This window comes from Sciurus vulgaris (assembly GCF_902686455.1).
Source record: "Sciurus vulgaris genome assembly, chromosome: 4".
Classification (NCBI taxonomy): Eukaryota; Metazoa; Chordata; class Mammalia; order Rodentia; family Sciuridae; genus Sciurus; species Sciurus vulgaris.
Window position 1 is genome coordinate 112,570,454 of NC_136464.1, and position 20,505 is coordinate 112,590,958.

A 20,505-nucleotide genomic window follows, 5' to 3' on the forward strand; every position below is an offset into this window, starting at 1 on the left:
AATATAGGTAAATGACTTAAAACAGTGTCTGGCACATGGTGACTGCTTAATAATCAGGTATTATAATAATTTGTTATAAATCGAATGATCTAAACAGTGAGGGATGGCTCCCTAGTGGTAGTCTTGGGCATTTTACTTTCAAATTAAGACTGGGATTTCTTGGAGCCTAGAGAATGGTGCTCTGGTTTGCTTCCTCCTGTTCAAGATGATCGTCCCAGGGCAGAGGTGTGCCAGTTTTTGCCTTTTTAATCCTTTTGGCTTCTTTCATGCCTGTTTCTGCCTAGTCCTGACATCCAGACTGAGTAAAGGATGCTTATACATTTGAAAAATAGATATGTAAGTATATATTGAATTTACACTGAGAATTAGTTATTTTTAAACAAAATTGTGCATTCAATGTAAGAGGTTAAAATCATTTTGCTGTGACTGTTTTTATCAGAAAGAAGACTTAATCAGAGTTGCATGTAGATCTGTAAATTTTCTGAGTTTAGTAATTAACATGTAGATGTCATATATAAAGGAATTAGAAAAGAAACAAATAATCCTGATTATTCAAAGAAATTCTACAAGCACATAATAGATATGATACTTTGATGTATTTTTTAAAAGTTCATATTACCTCAACTATTCTTTTATATTTTGCAATCGTATAGATATAATACATTTACATTTGAGAATGTAATTGAACTATATGTGCATTTTATTTTCAGATGATATTATCATTGTCATCTATATGGTGATGAATTGCTTCCTATTTTTAAAGGTATATTCAAAATCAGAAATATATATGTTCAATCATGGTAGTATATGCCTGTAACCCCAGTTAATCAGGAGACTGAAACAGGAGAATTGTAAATTTAAGGCCAGCTTGGGCAACTTAGATCCTATATCAAAATAAAAAGTAAAAATGACTGGGGAGGTATATCAGTGTAGAGTGCCCCCAAATTCAATCACCAGTATTTCGAAATATATGTGAGAAATATATGTGTAATATCATTGCAGTGCGTAAAACTAAAATGAAATTGAACTGAAAAGACAGCATAACATCACTCAATCAAAACATAAAGGTATGACTAACTCTACATCTTTTCTTTCATTAATTTCTTAACATCGTTTACACTTCTTAAGTTTCTTTCTTTAAAAAATTTAAATGTCATCTTTCAGAAAACATTTTAAATGGTCACATCTTAAGGATGGATTTAAAGAGTTGGTGCCTTTATTAAGGAGTCCCAAACGTTCAAACTTCTGTCTGGATTGAAATTGAAACAAGCTTTAGACTCTCTCTTATTTTATTTTCTGCTTAGTTTTAAGTAATATAACATTAGCAGAACTATTACATTGGTGTGAAACCACAGTAGTATTAAGAAGCAACTTAGACGGGCAGATTCCCAGAGCTCCAGTCTGAAGGTCAATAAAACTTACTGGAATAAATTAGGAATACAGTGCCAGTTAATTCAGGTTTCCTCATTGAACTTCTAAAATGACTAGAGAAATAACAAGTACTTCGAGTAGAAAAAGATTTTCTTTAAAAGTCCTTCCTGATATACTCTCTTTCAAGCCTACCATGCTCCCTGAAGTGAGCTGGCATACAGTCATATAAAGCTGGCAGCCTCTGCAGAATTTCTGAAAGCTGTTGATGAAAGCCAAGTTTATTTTGCTAAGCAGTTATTAAAGCATACCTAAATTTTAGGAGTTACAATGCCTGCCTCACAAGACATTGTATAATATGGTAAATAGCATGTAACAAAATATATGATAAATTTCTTATTTTGCTTTACTTATTTATAAGATTTGTGAATTATTAAGTAGGATCGATGCACATGATACATGATAGAAAGACAATCTGATATAAAGTGAGATGTCATCCTTTCTCCCTTGTGCCCCAGATACCACTCTAACTCCTCAAAAACAAATTTTCATGAACCTTGGGAGATATTCCATGCATTTCTAAAGTTATCCACAGAAATAGTTTTCCACAACACATATTTTGTTATATATGTTGTGCTATTCTTTGTATCCTCCCCCCTCCTTAAAACACCTTGGAAACCTTTTCATATCATAAACACAGAATTTCACATTATTAAGTGATTCACATGGTATTACAGTATGTGATTGAACCATAATTAGTATGAAGTTCCCATTTGCGGACATTCTAGTTGTTTATACATGCTGACATTATAACTGATGCTCTAATATCATTTTGCATGTATTCAGAAGGCCTATGAAAACAATTTCCTATTGTACATAATTTTCACTAATTGAAAACTAGTTATTCTTTGAATCTCAAGTGAGTATTAACAGGTTCTTATAGAAAATCAGTTGAAGCGGGGCAGAGCAGTTAATTTACTGAGGGTGCTCACATGCCCCAGTCTTACCTTAGGGTTTGAGGTGTTCTTTCTAAGATAGCTCCCATATTCCAAACAAAGATATCAGATCATAAAAAAAGGGGGAATTTTAAAAAGAAGAAGAGAATTATGAATTAATTTAGATAAAGATTTTAGAACCCTGTGGAAATTATATCCCATGTACCTTTAAGAAGCAATCAGCTTCTTACAATTGAAGGCCTACCAGAAATCCCAAGGTTTATGGTTATCACTGGCATGGAGAGAAATGGGTGAGAAGAGCAGCAGCATTTATTGAGCCTCCTCACTCTACCCCGATGGGGTTAAAATGACAGAGACACAGGCTCAGGCACCAAGGCTTTTGTCAATAGGAATGTAAGAAAATTTCCTTCCAGAGGATAAGATCCCGTTTGAGGAAAAAAAAAAAAATCAAAACACCTTTCTCATTGACTCTAAGTTACTCTTGAAACACTAACAGGAGAGTAAATAAGTAAAATTCTGAGAAGATATCCCACAACTAAATTAAAAACTTGCAAGGAAAAACTTGGCAATTAAATAGAACATTTTAGGAAATGATATTCACTGTTATTCAGATTCAAGTTCCAGTATAGAAGACCTTAGAGAATATACTAAAACAGAGGACAAAGCATCTAGAAATGTATAATCATTTTTATTTGAAGATTTTGTTGAATGATTTATGTAATGACTTGGATTCTATAAATTCGAGGGGCTTTTATGCTTTTTAATCAGTTTCTTTAAGATATTATCAGTTTCTTTAAGATATTAGATATACTTGTTAGGTTTCATAAAAATTCATAACTTAGAAATTATTGGAAAAAGTTCTGCTCTTTCCCAAGTAAAACTGGGTAAAATATGTGAATAGATAATGTTCCAACTAAGATCTACAAATGGTCAATAAGCACACAAAAAGATATCCATTAGTATATCATTAATCAGCAGGGAATTGCAAATCAAAACCACAATGAGATACCACTTCACAAGCCTTAGGATAATTAGACTTAGAAAGTCTGATAACATCAAGTGTAGACAAGGACATAGAGAAATTAGAACCCTCCTATACTGCTGGTAGAAATGCAAATGGTGCTGCTGCTTTGGAAAACAGTACAGTTTCTCAAATGATTAAATATGAAATTGCAGTAAGACCCAGCAGTTCCACTGCTAGGCATATGCCCAAGAGAAATGCAAACATGTGTATCCACAAAAACCTGTGCACATATGTTTATGGCAGCATCAATTCATACTACCAAAAGGTAGGAACAACACAAATGTCCATCAGCTGATGAATGGATAAATAAAATAGGATTGTAATGATTTAGCTGTGAAGTGTTCCCCCAAAGCTCCCGTGTTAATGCAGGGATATTTAGAGATGAAATAATTAGATTATGAGAGCTGCAAACTAATCAGTCCATCCTAGTTTAAATGAACTACCTGGGTAATATCTGCAGGTGGTGAGATATGGCTGAAGGAAGTGGGTCACTCAAAGTGTGCCCTGGAAGCATTCATTTTCCTTGTGGCCCTTCTCCTCTCTCTGTTTACCAGTCACCATAAATGGAGCCGCTTTTCTCTCCCACTCCTTTCCTCCATGATGTTCTGCCTCACCTTGAGCCCAGAGCAATGAAGTCAGCTGACCTCAGAAACTGTGAGGCAAAATAAACTTTGGCTCCTCTAAACTGTTCTTTTTGGGTATTTTGGTTACAGCAATGAAAAGTTGACTAATACAATGATATATCCATATGATGTAATCTTTTGGCCATAAAATACTGGGACATGCTACAGTCCCAGTATTATGCCAAACATTATGCCAAGCAAAAGAAGCCAATCACAAAGACTACCTATTATATGATTCCATTCAAATGAAAATCCAGAACAAGGAAATCTGTGAAAACAGAAAGTACATCAGTGGTTGATTGCTTAGGGCTAGGGGGAAGAGGGACACAAAATTGGGGGTTGTACTAATCTGTTCTGCTATAACAAAACACTTATGACTGGGTAATTTATAAAAAACAAAAACTTATTTCTCCCAGCTCTGGTGGCTGGGAAAACCTAGATATATCGAGATGCCAATAAGTATGTTTTCTAGCGAGGGGCAGTCTCTGCTTCCGAGACAGTGCTTCAAATGCTGCATCCTCCAGGGCGGAGGAATGCTGTGACCTCACATGGCAGAGGGCAGCATAAAGGACAAGTTTCCTTTGTGAAGCCCTTTTGTAAGGGCACCAAATCCCATTCATGAGGGAGAAGCCCACGTGGCCCTAGCACCTTTCAATGCTATCACTGTGACAATACCTGAATTTTAGAGGGGACATTCACACTATGGCAGGGGTAATTACCGAAAGGCCCAGAGTTTCTTTCTGAGGTGATGAAAATGTTTTAAACATTGACTATGACAATATGTGGTACACATATCTATGACTATATTAAAAATTATTGCACACTGAGAATTATATCTTAATAAAGCTATGTTTTTAAAAAGTCACCCACCTTCCTAGAAAAGAAAAAAAAAAAAAAAACAAAAAACTTGTCCTTGTTACATAATACTGCTTCTGACTGTAGCTTATTTAGATAATCTCTGGTTTCTGGAAGAATTAGCAGTTTTGTAATAAAACAAGGGGCAGTTTTACAGAAAAGGAAATAATCACCACGGGCTTTCTGACCCTCTGTATAATCAAGCGCCATTGAACATTCAGCAGCATACAGTCAGAAGCAGCTTCTGCCAGCATATTCTAAAGCATTTATGAAGAATGAGTTATCCTGATTTCAGAATTGTCAGGGCGAGAAAAGCACAGCTGCTTTCAATGGGAAGAAAATTGGATTGAAAAGAGCCAGGGCAAGGAAATACTCCTATTGTCTGTGAATGCCTCTCCCTCTCTAGGTTCCCTTGGTCCATAGACATCAGAAAATGAAACCCTTTACCTGATATTTCTATGTACAATTATTTTGGGTCTATACATACAGAAAAATTAAGAATATATTTTTATTATCTTGAAATCATAAGCAAATTGAATGTTTATTGTGCACTTAATCTGTAAGACGGTGTAGGATGACTTTTTGAAGAAATAAAATAAAACCTTCGACTTCTTGTCTCTAAAAGAAAATGCCAAATGCTTTTTTCCTCTCAGTCCAGTAGTTTATTCTGGGCAATGAGTTAAATGCTGTACATGAATTCTGATTCTCTCATTTATTTTTATACCAATACTATGAAACAAGTGTTTTAGCACAGACCTTTTAAAATGTATAACAAGCCTGACAAAATAATAAATGAAATAACCATTGGACTTGAGGCTAGCAAGCAGATAACAAACAGAGAAATTAACTGAGACTAATGGTGCAATGGATAGTTTTTGAAAATTCCTGATCTTTGGAAAGTTTAGGTTTTAAGATGCTGGAGACATGGCCTTGGGTTTGCAAAATGCCGACGTTGAATCTAAGAACTCCCTTTGCATAAATTCAGAATCTGGAGAGCTCTATCATCAGTAAAAGGGTGAATTACAAAACTTCACCAAAAAAGCAAAAAGAACTATAAGATTACATCATGGTCCCAACTGAAAACTGGGTGAGAAAAAAAAAAAATCTCCACTTAGAATTTGTAACCACAGTCAGCTTGCACATAGACATGAGAGTCAAAAATACACAACTTACATAGATGAAGAAACCCCAAGCTGAGAAATAAGCTAAAAATTGTTACAAATTTAAGAGTGCCCTAGCAGGAAAAAAATTTAAAAAAGAGAGAGAGAGAGAGATAAAGAGAATGCTTTGGAGAAAGACATATGCTCTCCACTTAGGTCTCAGGTAATTGCAGGTACAAAACCTAGAGAGAGATGAGCTTATAGTACACAACTACAAAACACAAGACTTAGCAAATGATTCTTTTTTTTTTGGTACTGGGAATTGAACTCAGGGGCACTCGACCACTGAGCCACATCTCCAGTCCTACTTTTTATTTTATTTAGAGACAGGGTCTCACTGAGTTGGCTTAGCACCTTGCTTTTGCTGAGACTGGCTTTGAACTCTCAATCCTCCTTCCTCAGCCTTCTGAGCCACTGGGATGTGCCACCATGCCTGGCCCAAGCAAACCAATTTAAGAGAGTTGGCAAAAGCCATCAAAAACTGAATTAGAACCTCTTTCATTAGAACATTAGATATTTAAATTATCAGTTACAGGGAGAGAAAGGTTTTTTCTTTGTTTTTGTTTTACAGCAAGAAGGTAAAAATTACTCAGCTAAATGAATTTCTAAGTGTTACATAATTAAATAATTTAAAAATTATTAATTATGTTTCAATAAAACATAATTTAAACTTGATCTAATAGGTGCATGCAGGACTCTGTACTCAGCAAATCAAGTAAACATTCTTATCTGGAATACATAGAATGTTTATGAAAATTGACCATAAGCCAAACCATAAAGCAAGTGCCAACATTCAGCTAAGAATAGAAATTGTGTTCTCTAATAATACTACATAAATCCAAGAAGAATATATAATAGAAATTTTAAAATATTTTAAACAATGCTGGAAAGTCATACATATCAAATAGTTTAACTATCACAAATAATATTGCTAAGAACCCTCTGGTTATGTACCTCTGGGTTCAGGTGCAAGTGTATAAGTTTCTCTAAGGTCAATGCCTAAAGACTGCAGTTTCATTCCACCATTTTTCATACCCCTGCAATAATTTTTAAAAAAAGAAGAACATAAGGGAGTTGGGAAATAAACAACCACCAGAAATATTAAAAAAAATATAAAAATAAATAAAACTGAAGTTTCTAGGATATAGGACAATTCCTGTTCAACTTTAAAGATAACCCCATTTGTGTACAATGAATCAAAATGTGTCTTCAAAAATAAAAATATTTTAATTTAAAAAAGATAATACCAAATTGTTTTCCAAGTTTGTATCAACTCACACTCATCAGCAGTTCTAAATTTTCTTCTGCATTATAATGAAGTATTAGCAACATAATAAGCTTCAAATTTATTATATCATAAAAATCCTGAGTTAAATATTCTTATATAACATTGTTTGAATCTAGTCTATTTTTTCATGATGAAATTTACTGGGTTTGAAATGATGGAGCAACAGATAACTCATTTTAAGCTTTGTTATATATTGCTTCATAGTTCTTCATAAAAATCTATATGAGGGTATATTTTACCTCATGATCACTAACCCAGAATACTATTAACGTTCTCTATCTTTGTTAATCTTATAGTTGAAAAATGATACCTCATTGTTTCCATACTCTACTTAGTGATATGCAGTTTGATTATCTTTCCAAGTTTATTGCTTATTTCCATATCTTTTTCCTTTTTTTTTTTTTTTTTTGGTAGCAGAAATTAAACCCAGGGATGCTTTACCACTGAGTTATATCTCCAGTCTTTTTTTATTTTTTATTTGTAGACAGGGTCTCACTAAGCTGTTTAGGGCCTTGCTTAGTTACTGAGGCTGACTTTGAACTCTTGATCCTCCTGCCTCAACCTCCCAAGCTGCTGGGACTACAGGCATGTGGCACTGTACCTGCTTGTTTCCATTTCTGTTTTGGTGTATGCAATTTAAAATATGGATAGCTTCAATCAGCCTAAGAATATATATAAGATGATAATCATTTAGAAAATGTCAAACCCTTTCACCATTCCCTATATTTTGCCCTTCCATTTATATCTATATTTAGAAATAATGATTTGAGATCATCAATATGATGGCAGTTAAAATAGCTAGTTTTTATTAAGCTTTTGTCATGTGCTGTATAGTTGACCTTACATGCATGGTTTATTCACTTGTGTACTCATTCAACTATGTGCCAGTGAGTTAACTAGTTATGTAACAGTGATGAAACAAAGTGCTTGGTGAGGTGATGATAATCACTAAAAACTAAACAGTAGTTACAAAATATGAAGTGAAATAAAAAGAAGGGTGTTTCAAAAGAGAAATGACATTAGAATGTACTCAAGAGGAACAACTGAAGAAGCATCCCAAGTTGAAAGCATTAATTCAGAGCCCAAATGCATGAGAAGGAGCCAAAACTTGGGAGAGGGAGAGCACTCTAGCAGAGGAAAGAAAATATGCAAAGACCTCACTTAGGAAAATAAACTGAAAGAAGGGCGCTGTGACTAGCATGAAGTAAGCAAAGGGAAAGAGGCACAAAATCAAGTGGAAGAGATCAGCATCAACCAGAGCATGAGGAGCCACACTGGAAAAATGAGGAGATTACTGTGTTCACTGTGCCATAAGAAGCTTAGTCTAAGAGAAATGCATAGGTGATCTTGACCTTCTGTCAATGACCCAAATTTTAAAGCTAATTCACAATGCATTTCTATCATTCCATAGAAATTGTGAAAGTAAATTGAATTGTGTTTTTTTATTTATTTATTTTAATTAAAAATCATAAATTTACATAGGGCAATATTGTTTGATTCATTCTGTTATTTTTTCCCTTCCCCCCACCCCTCCCACCCCTCTTTTCCCTCTATACAGTCCTTCCTTCCTCCATTCTTACCACCCTCCTTAATCCTAACCCTAAACCTACCCCTAACCCTAATGCTAACCCCTTCTACCCCGCATTATATGTCCTAATCGGCTTATCAGCGAGATCATTCGTCCTTTAGTTTTTTGAGATTGGCTTATCTCACTTAGCATGATATCCTCCAATTTCATCCATTTGCCTGCATATGCCATAATTTTATCATTCTTCATGGCGGAGTAATATTACATTGTATATATATATGCCACAGTTTCTTTATCCATTCTTCAACTGAAGGGCATCTAGGTTGGTTCCACAATCTGGCTATGGTGAATTGAGCAGCTATGAACATTGATGTGGCTGTATCTCTGTAGTATGCTGATTTTAAGTCCTTTGGGTATAGGCCAAGGAGTGGGATAGCTGGGTCAAATGGTGGTTCCATTCCAAGCTTTCTGAGGAATCTCCATACTGCTTTCCAGAGTGGCTGCACTAATTTGCAACCCCACCAGCAATGTATGAGTGTACCTTTTTCCCCACATCTTCGCCAACACCTATTGCTGCTTGTGTTCTTGATAATCACCATTCTAATTGGGGTGAAATGAAATCTTAGGGTAGTTTTGATTTCCATTTCTCTTATTACTAGAGATATTGAACATTTTTTCATATATCTGTTGATTGCCTGTACATCTTCTTCTGTGAAGTGTCTGTTCATTTCCTTAGCCCATTTGTTGATTGGATTATTTGTATTCTTGGTGTAGAGTTTGAGTTCTTTATAGATTCTGGAAATTAGCGCTCTATCTGAAGTATGAGTGGAAAAGATATTCTCCCACTCTATAGGCTCTCTTTTCACATTACTGATAGTTTCCTTTGCTGAGAGAAAGCTTTTTAGTTTGAATCTATCCCAATGGTTGATTCTAGCTTTTATTTCTTATGCTATGGGAGTCCTGTTAAGGAAGTCTGATCCTAAGCCAACAAGTTGAAGGTTTGGACCTACTTTTTCTTCTATAAGATGCAGGGTCTCTGGTCTGATTCCGAGGTCCTTGATCCATTTTGAGTTGAGTTTTGTGCAGGGTGAGAGATAGGGATTTAGTTTCATTCTGTTGCATATGGATTTCCAGTTTTCCCAGCACCATTTGGTGAAGAGGCTATCTTTTCTCCATTGCATATTTTTGGCCCCTTTGTCTAGTATGAGAAAATTGTATTTATTTGAGTTTGTATCCAAGTCCTCTATTCTGTACCATTGATCTACCTGTCTATTTTGGTACCAATACCATGCTGTTTTGGTTACTATTGCTTTGTAGTAGAGTTGAAGATCTGGTATTGCAATACCCCCTGCTTCGCTCTTTCTACTGAGTATTGCTTTAGCTATTCTGGGTTTCTTATTCTTCCAGATGAATTTCATAATTGCTTGCTCTGTTTCTGTAAGGTACAGCATTGGGATTTTAATTGGGATTGCATTGAATCTGTATAGCACTTTTGGTAGTATGGCCATTTTGACAATATTAATTATGCCTATCCAAGAACATGGGAGATCTTTTCATCTTCTAAGGTTTTCTTTAATTTCTTTCTTTAGTGTTCTGTAGTTCTCATTGTAGAGATCTTTCACCTCTTTTGTGAGATTGATTCCCAAGTACTTTATTTTTTTCCATGCTATTGTGAATAGGGTAGTTTTCCTAATTTCTCTTTCTGAAGATTCATCACTTATGAATAAAAATGCATTGGATTTATGAGCATTGATCTTGTAACCTGCTACTTTACTGAATTCACTTATGAGTTCTAAGAGTTTTCTGGTGGAATTTCCAGGTTCCTCTAAATATATAATCATGTCATCAGCAAACAGGGATAGTTTGAGTTCCTCTTTTCCAATTCGTATCCCTTTAATTTCTTTGGTTTGTCTAATTGCTCTGGCTAGAGTCTCAAGAACAATGTTGAATAGAAGTGGAGAAAGAGGGCATCCCTGCCTTGTTCCAGTTTTTAGGGAGAATGCTTTCAGTTTTTCACTATTTAGAATGATATGGGCCATGGACTTAGCATAAATGGCCTTTACAATGTTAAGGAATGTTCCCACTACTCCAATTTTTTCTAGTGTTTTGAGCATGAAGGGATGCTATATTTTATCGAATGCTTTTTCTGCATCTATAGAAATAATCATATGATTCTTAACTTTTAGTCTGTTGATATGGTGAATGACATTTATTGATTTCCAGATGTTGAACCAGCCTTGCATCCCTGGGATAAAACCCACTTGATCTTGGTGCATTATCTTTTTAATATATTTTTGTATGCGATTTGCTAAAATTTTGTTGAGAATTTTTGCATCGATGTTCATTAAGGATATTGGTCTGAAATTTTCTTTCCTCGATGTGTCTCTGTCTGGTTTAGGTATCAGGGTGATATTGGCTTCATAGAATGAGTTTGGGAGGGTTCCCTCCTCTTCTATTTTATGGAATACTTTGAGAAGTATTGGAATGAGCTCTTCTTTAAAGGTTTTGTAGAACTCGGCTGAGAACCCATCTGGTCCCGGACTTTTCTTTGTTGGTAGGCTTTTGATGACCTCTTCTATTTCATTGCTTGAAATTGATTTATTTATGTTGTGTATGTCCTCCTTGTTCAGTTTAGGTAATTCATATGTCTCTAGAAACTTGTTGATGTCTTCAAGGTTTTCTGTTTTGTTGGAGTATAGATTTTCAAAACAGCTTCTAATTATGTTTTGTATTTCACTCGTGTCTGTTGTGATATTTCCTTGTTCATTCCGAATTTTAGTAATTTGTGTTTTCTCCCTCTTCCTCTTTGTTAGTGTGGCTAAGGGTTTATCAATTTTGTTTATTTTTTCAAAGAACCAACTCTTTATTTTGTTCATTTTTCCGATTGTTTCTTTTGTTTCAATTTTGTTGATTTCGGCTCTGATTTTAACTATTTCCTGTCTTCCACTACCTTTGGTGTTGGTCTCCTCTTCTTTTTCTAGGGCTTTGAGCTGTAGTGTTAAGTTGTTTATTTGTTGATTTCTACTTCTTTTGTTGAATGCGCCCCATGAAATAAATCTTCCTCTAACTACTGCTTCCATAGTGTCCCAGAGATTTTGATATGATGTGTCTTCGTTCTCGTTTGCTTCTAAAATTTTTTATATTTCCCTCCTGATGTCTTCTGTTATCCATTCATCATATAATAGTGTATTATTTAATCTCCAGGTATTGGAAAAGTTTTTGTTTTTTATTCTGTCATTTATTTCTAATTTCAATCCATTATGATCTGATAGAGGACAAGGTAGTATCTCTATGTTCTTGTATTTGCTAACAGTAGCTTTGTGGCATAATATATGGTCTATTTTAGAGAAGGATCCATGTACTGCTGAGAAGAAAGTATATTCGTTCTTTGTTGGATGGTATATTCTATATAAGTCGGTTAAGTCTAAATTGTTGATTGTGTTATTGAGATCTATGGTTTCTTTATTCAATTTTTGTTTGGACGATCTATCCAGTGGTGAGAGAGGTGTGTTAAAATCACCTAGTATTATTGTGTTGTGGTCTATTTGATTTCTGTAATTGAGAAGGATTTGTTTGACGTACATGGATGAGCCCATGTTCGGGGCATAGATATTTATGATTGTTATGTCTTGCTGATTTATGCTTCCCTTAAGCAGTAGATAACGTCCTTCTTTATCCCTTCTGACTAGTTTTGGCTTGAAGTCCACATTATCTGAAATGAGGATGGATACTCCAGCTTTTTTGCTGTGTCCATGTGCATGGTATGTTTTTTCCCATCCTTTCACCTTTAGTCTATGGGTATCTCTTTCTATGAGATGAGTCTCTTGCAGGCAGCATATTGTTGGATTTTTCTTTTTAATCCAATCTGCCAGTCTATGTCTTTTGATTGATGAGTTCAGGCCATTAATTCAGGGTTATCATTGTGATATGATTTGTATTCCTATTCATTTGACTAATTTTTGTTTTTTGACATGATTTGGTTTCTCCTTTGTTTGGCTATTCCTTTAGGCTAGTTCCTCCCGTTGCTGATTTGCATAGTTGTTTTTCATCTCTTCCTCATGGAATGTTTTGCTGAGAATGTTCTGTAATGCTGGCTTTCTTTTTGTAAATTCCTTTAGCTTTTGTTTATCATGGAAGGATCTTATTTCATCGTCAAATCTGAAAGTAAGTTTTGCTGGGTATAAGATTCTTGGTTGGCTTCCGTTTTCTTTCAGGGCTTGAAAGAAAATGTTGTTCCAGGCCCTTCTAGCTTTTAGGGTCTGGATTGAAAAATCTGCTGATATTCTTATTGGTTTCCCCCTGAATGTAACCTCATTCTTTTCTCTCGCGGCCTTTAAAATTCTGTCTTTATTTTGTATGTTAGGTATTTTCATTATAATGTGCCATGGTGTGGGTCTGTTGTAATTTTGTATATTTGGAGTCCTATAAGCCTCTTGTACTTGGTTTTCCCTTTCATTCTTCAGATTTGGGAAATTTTCTGATATTATTTCGTTGAATAGATTGTTCATTCCTTTGGTTTGTTTCTCTAAGCCTTCCTCAATCCCAATAATTCTTAAATTTGTCCTTTTCATGATATCCTGCAATTCTTGCAGATTCTGTTCATGGTTTCTTACCATCTTTTCTGTTTGGTCAACTTTGTTTTCAAGATTAAATATTTTGTCTTCAATGTCTGAAGTTCTGTCTTGCAGGTATTCTATCCTATTGGTTATGCTTTCTATGGAGTTTTTAACTTGGTTTATTTTTTCCTTCATTTCAAGGATTTCTGTTTGTTTGGTTTTTTTTCAGTATCTCTAACTCTTTATTGAAATGATCTCTTGCTTCCTGTATTTGCTCTTTTAACTGTTGATTGGTGCAATCATTTAATGCCTGCATTTGCTCTTTCATCTCCTCTTCCAATGCCTGCATTTGCTCTTTCATCTCCTCGTTTGCTTCCCTGATTGTTTTAATTATGTACATTCTGAACTCCCTTTCTGACATTTCTTCTGCTGTGCTGTCATTGGGTTTTATTGATATAGTATCTAGGTTTGTTTGGGACATTTTCTTCCCTTGTTTTCTCATATTGGTCAGATGTCAGTGGGACTTTGTGATATTGCAGTATTCTTCTATTGTCTTATAGTGTCCCTGTATATTTCCAGTGTATCACCTTCCTGCCTTCAGTAGCCTGAAGTCTTGGAGTAACTTGATAATGCAGTGCTTCCAAGGAAAGCTGTCCCTAGCCCGCTACTGGTTCCCGGACTTGGAGCTGGCTCTGTGTGGAAAGGCTCTCACTGGGGGGGCCTGCTCTGAGAAACTAGCCTGGAAAGGCGCTTCCTGCCAGAGGGGGCTGGGCTGTGTGCTGCTTGGGGAAGTCCCTGGCTGCTTTGTTCTGGTCCCTGAAGCAAACTCCAGGCAGGAACTCACCGCCCTGGTTCAGGGACTTGAAGCTTGGTTCTGTGCAGAAAGGCTCTCACTGGAGGGCCTGCTCCGAGATGCTGGAGAATCTGGCCCTGTGGGAGGAGCCCACTGCCTGAGTGCAGGGCTGCCTGTGGAAGACTCTAGCTCCCCTACCCTACTCTAATATGCCACCCGAATCCGGGCCTGCCACCCTTGCAGCACTTCACCGGGTTGGGGAGACCCTCTCTGTGGCTCTATTTTAGTCCTAGTCTCTCAATGCCTCCCCTTCTTGAATCCTGGGTCTGGGGCAACTGGAGATGCAGTCACCCTCTAGTCCGCCATCTTGGATCGCCCTATGGAAAAAAACCTCTGAATTGTGTTTTTTTATTTTTATTTTTGTACATTGTAGTTTTACATAATAGTAGTGTTTATTTTTACATATTCATAAATGCATATGACAATTTCATCCATTTCAATCCCAGTACTACCCACTTCCCCCTTCTTCTCCTCCTGATCCCCTTCCTCCACTCTTTTTGCCTTCCTTCTATTTGAAGTGTTCTTTGAATATGTATGACTATTATATGTTTTACAAATTTAAGAAAACTGAAAAATATAATAAATTTGAACTTCCAGGAAAAAACATATTTAATATCTCCTTTCAAACATATGTTCCTTTAAGTGCAGAGGAGAAAACTCTAATAGGATATTAAAAGTCAGTACCCTTTTTATGATTACACATACACACACACACACACACACACACACACACTCACACATACTTATTCCCTGATCTCAGTTACAGTACTCTGGCATTTAATTTAATGTGTTATTTTCCAGTGCATTTCATGTATAAATTGAATTTACTAAAATGTTTGTAGGAATACTCTCTCTGTCAAACTTCTATCTGCAACACAAAAGCCTGCTTGCCTTGTAGTCATTTTGAGTAAAGTATTGTCTTGCTTCATCTGCTTTTAGATGATCTTAGAATCACACTAAATCACATTTCCCTAAGTTTTTCATTACTGTTTGATCCTTATCAGAGAGAGAGAGAGAGAGAGAGAGAGAGAGAGAGAGAGAGAGAGAGAGAGACAGATTTTGGCCCAGCATTATCATCTCCATTTTTAAGGAGGTGCTTGCCAACCTCACTGAGCGTTAGATTTCTCACCTATAAAATGGAAGCCATAATGCTTACCTTGCCAACCTCTCATACCTACTCAAATAAAATAATAAAATAATTGGTGGGAGAGTGCCTGAAAAACTAGAAAGAATTCTAAAAGATAAGCTATTGTTACATTATCGTAAGACGGCACATATGTATCATTGTAACACATACTTGTAAAAAATGTACTTAAAATCCATATCAGTCTTCATCTCATCTGTACCCCCACGATCATGAACTTTGGGGCAGGAAAAGACTTAAACCTGCTCATTCAGAGTGACTCAATTTCTTCTGGGTAAAACATTCCCCTTTTAAGTTAATCCTTCCTGTTCTTGGCAAAGTCACTTGGAGTAAAGCTGAAATGCCCCATCAGGCTGCCTCCCCTGAGTCCCGGCTCCCCTCAACAACATGTGAAGCCAAGGGAAAGTTTGTGCATCCTATGGCACTATGACAGAGTCTGCTGGGTGACACCAGCCCCTGCTTCTCTTATGGCTCCCACTGGCCCTCCACTGAAGGACTTGTTTTACATAACTCCACGTTGGTCTCCAGCCTCTCTGCATCTGCCTGTGAATGGCGCCAGTGGATGTCACACTAGTTTCTTATTGCAGTGCCACAGTGGTTTAGCATTTCACAATGTGCGCCCCAGTCCCAGCTCATTTCTCTCTTCCTTCAAGTCATCCAAGTCTCAGCCACGGACTCCACCAGGATGTCGGTGAGGCTGTCCTCTCCGCAGCCTCTGTCAGGGGGTCCCTTCCTCCATTATGACCCGAGTCTCTTTTTAGACCTGCTGCAGTTCAATCTTCAGCTGCACAGGGGATAGGAAGAAAGTTTGGGCTCTCAGCAGTGCTATCACAGATGTGGGGAAAGAAAGAAAAAGAAGTTCCTCTCTTCCCTCTCTCTATGCCATTCCCCACTGCAGCACTTAACATGGTGGGTCCTTGTCAGCAAAGAGATCATTGCTGGGCTCTCTCCCTCCAGACTCCCAAACTGGAAGTGGACACAAGCCCACTTTGCATCCGCTTTTGGCTTTACAACTAGCCTTTTCTTTTTATTTCACCTCTGTTCCTGACTTGAGCCACAAGAAGATGGGAGATGAATGGAGGATGCTTGACATTTCTCTTTCTCCCTCTCTCAACTCCTGATCTCCTTCTTGGAGCAGCTATGAGCATTTTTCGTGGCATTTTCCTTATTTCTTGCTGCTTTCTGGGTAATAAATGATAGAGTAGTAAAGATGCTGACCAATAAAGGGTAAGCTGCCTTTCAGTATCATCTCCATTCTAGTCTTGCGCACATGTCTGCTGACCATGCTGTAGACTCTCCAGAGCCAGTGACTCTGCACTTCATCTTTGCATCAACAGCATTCAGCCCCATGCTTTGCCTATAATTGACACTCACTGGAAATATGTGAATAATGACTGAATATTTTTGATTTCTAAGTGAAGAAACTTGAATACAATGTTTTACCCAATTTAAACAGTCAGAAGCTTAAATGGGACCAGGTCAAACATCCTTTCCATATAACATACTTCATTTTTCCTAGTCTTCCTTAAGTGCCTGGAAATATAGACCCTAGAAGGTAAGATCAAAATACTAAGAAGGAAGGTAGGAAGGAAAAATTAATCAAAAACTCCATTAAAGGAGGTGACACATGCCTATAACTTCAGTGACTCTGAGGAGCTGAGGTGTGAGAATTGCAAGTTCGAGTCCAGCCTCAGCAAAAATAGCAAGACCCTATCTCAAAATAAAAAATAAAAAGGATTGGAGATATAGCTCAGTGGTAAAGTGCCCCTGGGTTCAAGCCCAGTAACCCTACCCCCCCCCAAAAAAAAGGAAAAAAAAAAAAAAAAACTTCCATCAAAGAAGAATAAAGCTTCACAAAAGAAATATGAAGGCAAGTATTTATAATTAAGTATTGTTATTTTTCTCTTTCTCCACAAAATACAATCAACTTAATTCTATAATCCTAAAATCTCCACATAGAGATCTTTAAAAATGCCATGTTCCTAACTATTTGTAGTTGACTAACTATTTGTAGTTGGGGGAAAGGATTATAGCAAAAATTCCTGAAGACATTTTTCCCTGCAGAAAACTACAAAATTAATGCTATGTCATCCCACTAAAAATCTGTGAAAGTTTTAGCAGAATTAAAATCTATGTACCTGAAAGCAAAATTCTTCCATTTCATGGATTTAAAATTAGCTGCTTATCAAAAATAGTAACTGATGTTAATCGATCTTTTTTATTCTATCTAAAAGATGGACTGCATTCAGAAATCCTATGGGAGAAATGGCTAACTGCTACACAAATAGTCACAAATAAGATTTTAAATTATGGCAAGCAGGCTCAAATACAGTATCTGCATTCCAAAGAAATCAGGGAGCTAAGGTTTACAAGTTTGAAAGATTATTTTCTTAATGATTAGCAGTAGCACTATTCTCGGGAAAAATACCACAGAGGGAGGTAGGATTTTAGATCTATTTGTTTATGTTCCTAAAGCGGATTTAGGCAATCCTGCTTTGGGACAACATGTGCCACAGCAGACCAAAGCATCACATAGAATATATGTGGGGTAAGTCTATATTAAGAACCGGGGTTCTTTTGAAGAATGCCGTAGTGAGCAAACAGGAGCAAGTCCATTCGTCCTCCCAGTTTCTGCTTTCCCGGTTGACCTTTTTCTCTTTGCTCCCACATTGCTAATTTTTGGGGGTGCTCTGAGATGAACTGACAAGTTGCTGCTGAGGGTTTCTGGGCTCTGATCTCTTGAAACAGATGCAAGCATGAGCAGTGAGCAGCAGAGCACTCACACACAATGACATCATTCTGAAGTATTAAAATTTGTCACCAGAATTGTTTTTCTCTGCAGATGATGACAGCTACAGATAGTGACATAGTGTGCGTGTGTGTCCTGTCAGAGAGAGAAAAACACTTGTAAAATTCTTAGAAACTGAAAATGCATCAGTGAATAGGCCTTTATGTTGGATATTTATGGGGAATTTGGTTTGTTTTCTGATTCTGTTTCAACTTTTAAGGAGTACCGTTAATGTGATTAATTAGCAAGAATTTATTGACTTGAAAAATCTCGACAGCCAAATATATATGATTTTTTTAAATGTATTTTTTCAGGTGAAACTATAAACTGGAAGCCTAATTAAGACCTGCTGTTTCCTGAAATTTCATGTGCACAGCCCTGGGAAGGAAAGTTGCACTGAGGTTTACAGAAGGGGTACGTGTAATCTTAAGAGAAAATCCCGGCATTCTAGTCACTTCTTTCAAACACAGTCCTTACTTAAGAACCACAGTGAATTTATGTCCATGGTAAACATGAAAGCCCGCTGTGGAGCTGGCTTAGGGAAAACTCAAATCAGCGCGAACGTCATTGACTTCAGACTTCAGCTGCTCCTGGCCAATATTTCCAAATTTATGCTGAAACGGCGTAATGGATCATGCAATTTTAGTCTTTTGACATTTTCTTACATGTTCCCTTTCCACTACTTTGCTAAGGATGAAAGTCTCTCTTTCTTACAAGAGAGTGCAAATCAGCTTATAAGATATATAATACAAAAATGTTCAGTATAAAAAAAATGAACTTTTGATGAGATTGCAAAAGGCCTGAACTGAACTGATTCCTGAATAGTGTCTTCTTTATTGACTTTCCCCAGAAAAATCTATCTTCTTTTCCTGATATTGTCTTCTCATTAAGTAGCTCCTATATAGACTTTAAATCATGAGTTAAAGGAATCTATATATTTCTACAAACTGTTAATGCTTTCTTAGTTTAGCAACATATTTATTTGACCTATCCCCAAATGTCACAATTCAGTAATAACAAGCTTCTGAAGTCAACTGCTTCAAAATAATCAATGTTTTTCAGGATTCACTTGAAGGAAACTTTCTTCTAATGCCTCAGGTAAAAAATATGAATGACTTATAACTTGAAAACAGAAACCAATCTCATTCAACTAGATGTTTTGAACTGACATCTTTGCTAAATTTAGTGAATTGTAAGGGGTTAAAAAAGGGCATAGATTTTTTTAAAAGTATGTATATGTGTGTATTTAAAAAAAAAAAAAAAAAAAACTTGTCCAGTTTACAAATCTTAACCAAGAAATAAGATATTTCCTTTAGATAATGCACTACATATTAGGTCATAAAGGATCAACTCACAATTTATAGTCCCAGTGCATAGTTCTGTAGCCTGTAAGCTCCACAGACCCCAAACACTTACTTACTCAAAGATAACACCCAACACAAAAGTCTCCTTTTTCATTTCATGGGTAGAGCCTCATTATGTGCTTTCCCAAAGGTAGAGGGGTTAGAGATTCCTCTTCCCCTTTATCATTCTGTATAGTGTATTGTCCAGTAGTTCACTGCCACAGAGATTCTCTAGGTCATTTCCTGTGGACATTCTCTTGCCTCATCAGTGACCCAGACGTGGTCTCTGTTCTGACAAATGATATGGCTCCACCTTGCTGCATGCCTGCCTCTTCCCAGACCAGTCTAGGCCCTTGCTTTGGAGCTCAAAACTCCAGGCCACATAAGGGCAGAGCAGCCACGTCGGAGCTGCTCCTGGCACCAAGGAAAATTATTTGCCCCGAGAGGCAAACACAGCCCAGGCAGTGTCCAGGGTATCAATCCCTCTCTTCTCTGTTATAAAAGGCCCTATTGTAGGAACACAAATCATTCGGAGATGGCATGTACAATGTCTAATCACTTAATAGCCACTGAGCACCCACTGGGTTTGGGCCTCAAACTAGATGCTGTCTGTCACCTATTCACTGGAAAAAGGCAGGACAGAATATGACACAGATTTATATTCATCTCCGGTTCTAGTCCATGACACCAGGGCAAACACACATCTTTTGAATGAGCAGACAATTACAGCCATAATAGAGACGAGATATTTTTATCTCTGAGTAGCAAGATAAGGGATAGAACATAAGCTTGGTGTTTGCAGTGACCTACTTGGAAATTCTGTTTCTAGAATTAATCAGCTGTGTGGCCTTAGGGACCTAACTGAATCTTTCTGGGATTCTCCTCCCTTGTTTGCACAAGGAAAATAACAACAACTATTTCATAAGGGTGGGAGGAACTTTAGAAGTACCCAAAGCTGTGTGCAGCACGTAGTAGGCACTCAATAATATTAGCTTCCTTCCCAGTCTCTAGGATTCTAA

General features: G+C 36.8%; 1 long non-coding RNA gene across 1 annotated transcript; it reads left to right on the forward strand.

Moving 5' to 3' along the window:
- Positions 1 to 209: 209 nt before the first annotated feature.
- On the forward strand, positions 210 to 19,570 carry LOC306660093. The gene is made up of 3 exons (XR_013763538.1): positions 210 to 336; positions 1,003 to 1,067; positions 18,458 to 19,570. It is a non-coding gene; the product is annotated as an uncharacterized lncRNA (long non-coding RNA).
- Positions 19,571 to 20,505: the final 935 nt, after the last annotated feature.